The sequence below is a fragment of the Sinohyriopsis cumingii genome, chromosome 5 (assembly GCF_028554795.1).
Source record: "Sinohyriopsis cumingii isolate HCF-2022 chromosome 5, ASM2855479v2, whole genome shotgun sequence".
Classification (NCBI taxonomy): domain Eukaryota; kingdom Metazoa; phylum Mollusca; class Bivalvia; order Unionida; family Unionidae; genus Sinohyriopsis; species Sinohyriopsis cumingii.
In genome coordinates, this window is record NC_142965.1 from 73864951 (window position 1) to 73875607 (window position 10657).

Consider the following 10657-nt stretch of genomic DNA (forward strand, 5'->3'; position numbering starts at 1 on the left):
ATCACAGAAGTCTCCGTAATTCTCTGGAAGCATATATGAAAATAGATTCTCCATCAAATCGATTATGTTGTCCAAGTTTAAGGGATAATTCATTGAAATGTGCATAATATGGTCATCGCTGTCTTCCATCGTACGGGACATAGTCCAGATCATGCTTTCATTCCTCCAGTACAAATTAAGGTCGCGAACTCCATTTTTCTGCCTGAGTCATTATATGCTAGGGTGCATAAAATGTGCATTTTAAATCCTAGAATGTATAAAGGATAAAATCAGCAGAAATCTGGAGAGAGAGAGAGAGAGAGAGAGAGCAAGAGTTATATATAATTTGCTTTGCTCGAACATCTTCATTTTCTCTCAGTCAATATATTCCTCATCTATTGTATCACGTAAGAAAATATATTTTCCATTATTTGACACATTTAACCAAATTATTTCATTCTACACTAAAGGAATAAAAAAATTACTATAATCTCATTTATATTTCCTGCTTTCCCGCATGACTGTGTATGATTATCCTATTCCCAGTTCTGTGTTTATTTATTCCTGTTCCTTCAAATAAGCTCACTTTATGTATCATTTTTCACTATCCTTTGTTTTCTCCTGAATTGTTTGCGTCTTTGTTTTTACTGTTGCTTTTACAGGGTGGGCCTCTAACTTCCGCTTTGGTCCATTCTCCTCGCGCGTTTCTCGTTCCTTTCGTTTTACTTATCAATGCCAGTTTTCTTCCAATATGGTTTCAAATGCGATCTGAATTCATTAGTTTTAGTTAACAGTTCATTCAAAGTTGAAATTTAAGAATGCATTAACGTCTGCTTTATGCATGCTCACTTCTAGTGGATTCGCCAAGCTCTGTGTAATTCTTGGAAATCCACGTTTCTTGCAATAGCTGTTGTAATTAGAAGGTGATACAATATTGAAAAATCAGTTACGTCATTCACTATTGGTCTTTTACACCACCTGATTTGTTTCAGGTGTTAGTATATAATCAAGGGTAGACGTCCGTGGCATGTCTTTTGATCGATACGTGATGTAATGTTAATGAAACTTTAGCAATGAGGTAGCAATGATGTTACCCTGTTATATTCTGTTCGTGAGAACCAGATCTCTTCTTGATGAATTTTCACACAAGATCTGCATTTATGTCTCCTATGTTTATGCATATAGTTTCAACAGAATATATATTATACACATCAAAAACATTTTTACAAAATATGGAATATGCATCGTTAGTTTAGTTGTTGAGGAAACGTAAATTGAAATAAAACATATATTGGTTCCAATTCTCATTATGACTTTTGCCGCCATAATATCTAGCAAATGAATTTGGTAGGTGCTTGCTTTGTAAAGCGATGATCTAAAAATAAGGAAACCCGACCACTACCTCTACAACATTGTGTTATGTGTTCAATAGAAAGGGCTACTATTTTAAAATCGTCATGTCTGTTATCTAACTATGCTAGATTCTCAAGAATGTCTTTTATTATATTGTTTCTTGTAGCTTAAGTGGCTAAACATTTGTGATTATAGAATTGTAAATGAAAATGAGAGAATGCAAATATGCTGTCTCTTTTCGAAATATGATAATCTCTACGTGATCGTCCACACGAGTCCCTGTAACATGGATGGCTTATAAATGAAACTAAGTGTACATAATAATGAAATCTGTTTTTCCTAATAATGCTATAAATATGAGTAGGAATAAATGAAACAGATTTTTCATATGTTTTAATTTGATCAGATGTACCCATGTTTCTTCAGTCAAACATCCATTTTAAATTTAAGCGCGTAATTTCGTATTCAGTACATCGATATGTACACGAGGCATCAAATGTTGAACTAGTGCGACAATAAACCATTCTAGTTCCCGTACTTAACAAACATGGATCAAATAACCAGTCAATCTTTTTAGTATTTTTCATTATTCACAATACATTAGTCGGAGAGTCTCTGAATTGTTTCATTATTTTTATGCATTTTCTACGAGGGTCTCTTTCCAGTTCACGAAGCATGTCAATATAGCGTTTCAAACTCCTATCAAATTAGATAAGTGGAATTATCTACTGAAGATCAAGACACAAGTTGAAGTCACGTAGGCATGGAAACCAACGATCTCATCTTCAAACACCTAGCATTTGTGAAAATGGATAATGACTGATGAGTTCTATCTGCTCATTTGGTAGCCATTTTGTTGTAAATAAGTAGTTTCTTCTGTGCGGCAGAGACGGATAAGTGCTAAGGATGAAGCGCGTCATATATTTAAGTATAAGATTGAATCAATGTCTATAACATATTGATTTGTACTTGAACTTCCATGGCAATGAGTTTCTTTTATCAAACTTTAATTGACCAGTTCTAGAAAAGAATTTTTCTCATCTTTCTATCTTTCAAAACAAATTATTTTTGTTGATTACATAGCACTGTATTATAAGCTGTTCTAGATTTTACTCATTACTGCAGGCATCGTACATTATTGGTACGAATTCGACTCTCAAAGAACGTATATTTCATATCTGAAATTTAATGTAATGCAAGAGTTTCGCTTTTCGTCTTGACTGAAAAAGATCCATATGGTATAAGAAATTAGTTAGGGTAAATCCTTGGAATAAAGAAGCAAACTTTTTGGTGTTCTTTTTCAAACGGTGACTGATTATCCAATCGTTCTATAAAGACACCTTGTGAAAACGAGTAATGGGCAGATGTCCCTTTGTTTCCGTTATGGGTTCATCCGTAAGTTTCTCACTCTTATAGTCAATTTCTCCGTACAGAGTATATTTTAAAGACTCTCTCTTTCTAATTCGTATCAGTTTATAGTAGTTTGCCAACGAAGTATAAAGCATAAGGTTTAAAATCACACATTCTAGTGCAATACAACTTCAAGGACTTTTCAAATTGCCAAATGTTTCTCGACGCACGTTTTTCCATTTTTCATCAAAATCCCTCTGAACGTTTTATCCTAACGTATTGATTATGTGCTTACAAAAAGTGTATGTCCCAAATGTGTAATTTGTATATTACTTTTCCACTTAATAATGAGACCTAGTTAATTCATCAAGTATAGATAGTGGCGCAGATTGATCAAAGAAGTGAAAGAGCAGTACTCGATGCATCAACAAAATAAACGTTTTAATTAACCAACCTAAATTAAAAACATTAAATTCTCCATTTTAAAAAATCATAATTTAAAGCCATATAAAAGAAGATGAAATCACTGGCCTTATCAAATTATTAGTCGATAAGAAAATAAAGCTTGCTACGAATATTTTTGAATATATATTAAACAAAATTCAACTGTCCAGAACGTTCGCTTCTCTAGAAAAGTCATTTTATCATTCATCCTGGTTCTAGTTTTCCATTTCGTCAGTTTTCCTGCATAATTGTCTTCTCTTTAACTAGAATTATTTGCATCCAGAAACTATTGATAGTGAAGTAGATTGAATATATGGCCGTGGTAAAAGTAGGACAAAAGGGCGGAAGACTGTAGGGAACGTGAAAATTGTGGCACAATATTGATCAAGATTGCTATCTTTTGAGTAGTTTGTTTATCTCCTGCTCCACTCTGTTCATTTAATTTGATCTAGATCGTAAGCGACAACAGTGTACAAGCAGCACGGGCTCCCCTGACCACTATTCTACCCTAAGCGTAATAGAAATCTCTTTGTGGCTGTTTGTGCTGTATCAAATATAGATTCTCCAGACAATGTTTCTACAATATAGCAATCCATCCTTACTACGGAGGGAATTATGGAGGGAACAGGCGTAACCTACTATCTGGATTTAAATAAGGCTATCATGGACGCATTGAACACCACAAACTTCTTGAGTTCTGTTATTTCATCTATCGTGGAGGCCCTGAAACCAGTGATAACAATGGTCTTGGGTGATGCAGTTTCATCAGCTGTTGAGGTAGCCATGCAACATCACCTAAAATCCATGATTCCTAAGTTAGCTTAGAAGGACCATGAGATTAACAGACTGAAACAGACAATATCTACCCAAGCTAAATATCCTGAGACCAGTAGTCGAACAATACACAAGCTTGAACAGTAAACTAGGCGGAACAACCTATGTATCATAAATAGACCAGTCCTCTCTGCTAACAAAGTGGAGTTTAACACAAATAGTATAATCACTAATTTTGTCAATGAAAAACATGGAGTTGATGTGCCACTTGATAAAATCGACCAGTCTGATATTCTTGGAACAGTTGAAAAGAAGTCGCCCAGGACGCAACTAATTGTAAAGTTTGTGACATATCGTACACGAGATATCATTATGCAGGAGAAAAAGAAAATGAAAAACAATGAAAATGGAACCTTCATTATTGAAGATTCAACCAAGACAAGGTATAACCAAATAATACATAAAAAATGGAGCCTTCATTATTGAAAATTTAACCAATACTAGGTAAAACCAAATAATAAATAAAAACTGGAACCTTCATTATTGAAGATGTAACCAATACTAGGTATAACAAAATAAAAAATAAAAAATGGAACGTTCGTTATTGAAGATTTAACCAAGACTAGGTATAACAAAATAAAAAATGGAACCTTCGTTATTGAAGATTTAACCAAGACTAGGTATAAGCAAATAATACATAAAAACAAAGAACTTAAGAGAAGAATGACATCTATTCATTCTGGACAAGATATGTAAATATTTCACTTCAGAAGGAAGTTTGATATTTAAATGAAATATCAAAGTCAGATATCCCAGTACCTTCCTAATTTACATTAATTAATTTAAATCTTTGATCTCCGATTCATAACTTGTGCTCACGTGTTAAATATTTTCAATAATTATGTACACTTTGCAAACTTTGTGAACTCCTTACTCAATTTCTACATTCGCTTTGCCGAATCTGAGCGTGCGGCTAATTATGTTTAACTTGTATCATTGATTTTGATAGGCTCTTAACATAATTCACACAGTCTGTATTACATCTCTCTCGTGCTATCCCAATTAGAGTGATGCTCCATTTTCAACTGACAAAAATGTAACTAAACTCAAAAACACCAAGTGATATTTATGTGGTAAATGATATTTTCACAACCAAACTATTACAGTTCTCAACTGTGTGTATTCGCTGTAACAATTCGCCCATTCGATAAACCGTAGATTGACTGAACATTGACTAACAAGGAAAAGGGATAGTGGGGGGGGTGATTTAGATTTTTAACGTAGAGTCAACAATTTCTCAGTCATATCTCCGCGATGTCAGCAGTGTGACAGTTTATAGTGATGTCTAGCACTGGGGCATCATGCTGCAGACATGTAACATCATGTCCCACCCAGTTACATTATCCTGACACCAGTCCGACCAGTTCTAACACTAACCTCTTAATGCTGAGTGCCTAGCGAGGCAGCTTCTAATACCATTTTTATAAGTCTTTGGTATATCTCAGTCGGGGTTCGAACCCGCGACCTCTCGCATCCGAAAAGGTCGCTCTAACCACAAGACCACCTGAGCAGATAGAACACGCAAATCTGCACATCAATCGTAATAGACCAATCGACTGGAACAAATTCTAACAAATGAGGAATAAGGTAAACAACATGCAGAAGTATGATAAAAAGAAATACATGGATAATGTTGATGCGCATCTTTGAGAATCTGAAGAAGAAAAATGTTCCTAAAACATTTTGACAAATTACAGAATCCCATTTAGATGAGATAAATCCTTAAAATTCTATTCCACCACTTGTATATACAAGAAATGTCCATCTACAAGGAAAAATAAAATGATAACTTATTAAATGATTATTTTACATCGATTTCGACTTTTGATGACAATAATGTTCCTCTCTCTACTTTTCACAAGATATGCTCTGATAACCTAAATGAAATGACTATTACTGAAGAAAAAAATTGAAGACATTATTAATTCCATTTCTGAAAAAGCCGCTGTGCCTGATGGTGTAATCATAGAATGCTTAAAGCGTCAGTGAAGCCATAGTAAAACCCAATAGTAACGCTTTTTAATCGATCACTGAAGGGAAACAAATTTTCCAGACAAATGGAAAATTGAGTATTTTCTTCCCATTCCAAAAAGATGATCCATACGAGATTGTCAATTATGGACAAATCTCTCTACTTAGCTATGTCGCGAAAATCATTAAAAGATGCGTTTTAAGCATATACATAATTACTTCCATACAAACCGTCCTTTTTAAAGTATAAATGAGGATTATTTCCTGGTCACTCTAATGTTTTTCAACTTACTGAAATGTATCATAGCATTTACAATTCATTAGAACAATCTCAAACTTCATGTATTGTATTTTGTGATCTATAAAAATCTTTATATCGGGTCTTGCAGGGAGGCTTATTACTTAAATTGAAGGAATGTTGTGTTTCGGGTAATCTGATAAAATGGTTTGAAAGTTCTTTAAGTAATAGAAAGCAAGCGCTCCATTTGCTCGATTTTTATTCACGGGAAATGTTATCAATGCTGGTGTGCCGCAAGGATCCATGCTTTGGCCAATCTTGTTTTTTAATCTATGTAAACGATACTGCCGATGGTATGAGCTCTCTCACTCATCTTTTTGCAGCTGACTCATCCCTACATTTTTCATCCCCTTATTGTACCCAAATAGAGCTTGTCACGAATAATGATCTAATCAACATGCATAATAGGTCCAATAAATTAGTCTTGACATTTAATCCAGAAAAAGCAGTGGCTATGTTTTTCACGAGAAAACAAAACGTAAGAAAATATTCCTGAACCGGTTTTTGATAATACTGAACTTAAATATGTGGATTCCTTGTGCAATATATGACTAATACTTTCATAAAATACCAAATACACTTGTCACATTGATAGTATCACCTCGAATAGCTAATTTACGAAAACCAAACTACAAACTAAGTATGCAAATTTTACCAAAACTGTACATAACATACATCAGGTCTATCTTGGGGTATACCACTGTGTTCTGGGACAAATGCTCGTTGATCGATTCAGAAAAATTGGAAAAACTACAGCTCGAAGCGGCAAGAATAATTACAGGACTTCCAAAATGCACTAGTAGGCAATCTCTCTACTTTGAAACAGGGTGGGAAAGTCTACAGTCTAGAAGAAAAAGACAAAAATTGCTTACACTCTACAACATTAAAACAAACTGAGTTGATGACAAATTTACTTTCAATGTCTTATGCAACTATTTGCTTAGATGTATTGCTTTGGGGCGATGCAAATGAAACATGTAACATTTTACATCATATATACAAATATATAACCGCTTCTGGAAGATTTCAATAACTTATTCAAATTGTAATTACTGTCATTGTTCCTCTCCCTTTTTCATTATTTGTTGTCATGTTGAATATGGTACATTACTTGTATCCTGTAGGGAGAGAGCTAATTTAAAATGGTAGAACTTTTGCCCAATCCCATTGTATCATATTCTTTCAATAAAATATATCTAAAACTAACTCTATTCAAAGGTAATTTAGCCTGGAGGAAGCGCTTTTACTATTGGACTATTGTTTACAACCAAATGAGGTGCCAAAAGTGCTGTTTAAAAACAACTGACCAACCATCAAATGTTTACATATTTCGCGCATCCAGATACTTAAAATATTTTGCAAAGAGGTTTCGAACGATATACGCTATCGAGAAAAGAAAGACAGTCAAGTTATATAACATTAACAAGCAGCAACTTTATTTTGATGAAGAATAACGAATAAAAATATACTGAACTGATGTTTCAAGACCGAGATTAGAATATTGCTTATTTTCGGCAGTTACATGTCCATCCTAGGAGTTTTCTGTTTGGTTAATCTAAAAGCAAAGATATTGTATGGCTAGCATACGGTATGTTGTATCATCTATTTTATGACATATCGTAAAGTGACGTCCAGAACTTGGAACTACATTGAGTAGAAATAAATATGTTATACGTATTTGTTTGTTACAGTTACTGGTTTTGTCATCATTTTGATGCTGAAGTTCCTACTGATATCATAAAACCAGACAGAAATAGTTGTCTATTTTTAGTATGCGTCTACTTCAGCAGCCACCCCCTTCACCAAGCCAAAACTGGTCTATCATATAGGTAGATACGTAAAAGCTATTATACAGAATGTGCATAGAAGCATAATGAAAAATGTGAAGAAAAAAAATTATTTACACAGCTGGTCTTTAAGAATTCGTGCCATGAAATAAATATGCACAGCGCCTAATTACTGTTCATTGTTCTCAGCAAGTTTTCTGTTACTATTTCGGATTCTTTCTATACATTCCTTACCAAGTACTCACATAAAGCTAGCATGTATTTAATATGACTGTATATGGCCCACCAGTATGCCAAAACCATACACATATAAACGCAGTTGCATTTTTTTTCTTTGCAACTATTGTTTGTCTTAGGTAAAACCTGAACACCGGTGTGAAGATAGCTTCCATAGCATGGAGAAATGTTGAGAGCAAAGAAATATTCGGTTACTATCAGTATTATTGCATGGTCGTGATAACAAGATTTCAGTGCTTCTTGAAAGAGCAAAGTAGCGCCTTAATTCTGGTCGACGAAAGACCTGGTCCCAATCCGTTTGAGATTCCAAGGTCCACTATTTCCTGTTTGGCTAACTACGACCAAATGCGCTTGCTCCGACTGCATGGTTATACTGCTCCACTTGAAATGGATGTCTTCACACTAAATATCCTACCACACCATCATTGCAGCATCTGGCACGTATATATACCCATCAGGTGGAACCAGGTGACCCAAAACTAAGACGCTAGATGGTGCTACAAAGCCCGCTAACATTTAAAATCAAAACATAAACTTTATCGAAACGACAATTAGCTTTAACGAAACGAAAAATATTGTCTATGTGTTTTCTCATTACACTATCAAAATGATTGTGCAGGTGGTGGTTTTTATAGTCCCATTTGTTTACGAGAGGAATTTGCATACTTTATATTGACAAATTACGCCTCTGCTTTCATAAACGTATTTGTATAAATGCGCGGTGTAAACCAAAAATACCAGCTGACCATCTGCATTTGGCGCAATACAAACAACTAGTAAACATTATAACTTTCAAATTGGTATCTTCGTACGAGCGACACACATAGTATGATATAATCAGTTACAGCTCACTTTGCGCATGATGTTCTTTCAGTTCCCACATGACCTCACCTACAATAGCATCCTGTTTGGCTAGGATGCTAGGAAAAATTCTCTAACTGTTGTGCCCTCCTCCCCCTCCCCCCCGAGACCTTGTTGTCTTGCTCTGTCCGCTGTCCATCTTCTTTTTTGACAGCGTTCAGTGAATATGCTGTACTGTTCACCCCTGTATCATGTAAGCTGACTGAAAAGAAATGCAGTTCATCACCTTTAACGTTCTCTAACATTGCAAAGGTTATGCAACAATTAATGTGAAGAGACCTAGTGGATAATGATCTAAAATGGAAATTTATACTTGCAGATTAAGTTTTATGGTTCAGGTACTCAGTAATAACGTAGCAACTGCGTAATAGTTCTGGATTTTTTCACAGACCCTTTTTACGTAGAACTATATCTCACCATAAAATTTCGATTGATGTTCGTGTGGACTATCAGTGTATCTGCAATGTTAAACAAGATTTATATTGGAGCATTGTTTTACCTTGACTTAAATCAAATTATATCCTTCATCGGGACTGCTTTTATTTCTTTCCTTTTTCTTTCTTTCTTTCTTTATTTATTTATTTATTTATTTATTTATTATTTCGTATTGCAAATGGAGTATATGGAGATCTTTATATTTTTGTTACAACAAAAGTTATTAATATCAGTTATATCAGTGATTCCAATAAATCGGCATGTAATCGCCATCACAGAAATTAAGTTTCTGACATCAACACCACTTCAAATATATAAAATAGCAGGCACTGTTCTACCTCCAGTGGGATGCAATTTTGATGTGAATTTATTTATTCTCTTAATGACATCCCGTTTCTACTGTGAATCGTGTGATCTGAGACTTGTGACAATCAATAGTGTCCTCGACTTGCTGACGTTGCAGAAAGGTGCATACAGCGGTTTCATTTTTCGTTTACTATCATCCAAAGTTTTACAATTATTACATTCGTAAATTTGGTCTCGATTAAAGTATACATGCACATTTGTGCAAAATTAGGAACATAAAAATAAATACAGAAGCTAATTGCAATAACCGGAAGGTACTAACATGGTTTCTACCCAAAAATAATTTCCTTTTCGATGTAATTGACTTTGCGAATAAAACATTAAAAAAATATAATTGTGTTTGGGGGAATGTGATATTATACTAAATATAGCAATCATGTATACTGCTTTGTCAAGCGTTTAACATAACATATTGTAATAAATGTGGAGTATGCGCATTTGTTTATAGCGCTTCGCTTTAAGGAGTTCTTAGATTTTTGTGATTACTTGCTTGATAATGGGAAGTCGGTCCTGGAGAAATATTCCTCAGACCGAAACAATTTGCCAGTTACTAGGAGAAAACGTCACGGAGTGAAATGTTAGTGAGTTTCCATTATGCCATGGTTTACCTTTGGTGAATTGAGGTCAGTGTCGCATGAGTGTCCCTTGAGTTCAATAGTCCCTGTGTAAATCTAGTTGTGTACATTGATCGTGTGACTCCAGGTGCAGTATTTAAGATTGGAGACTGGTACATTGCAAATTA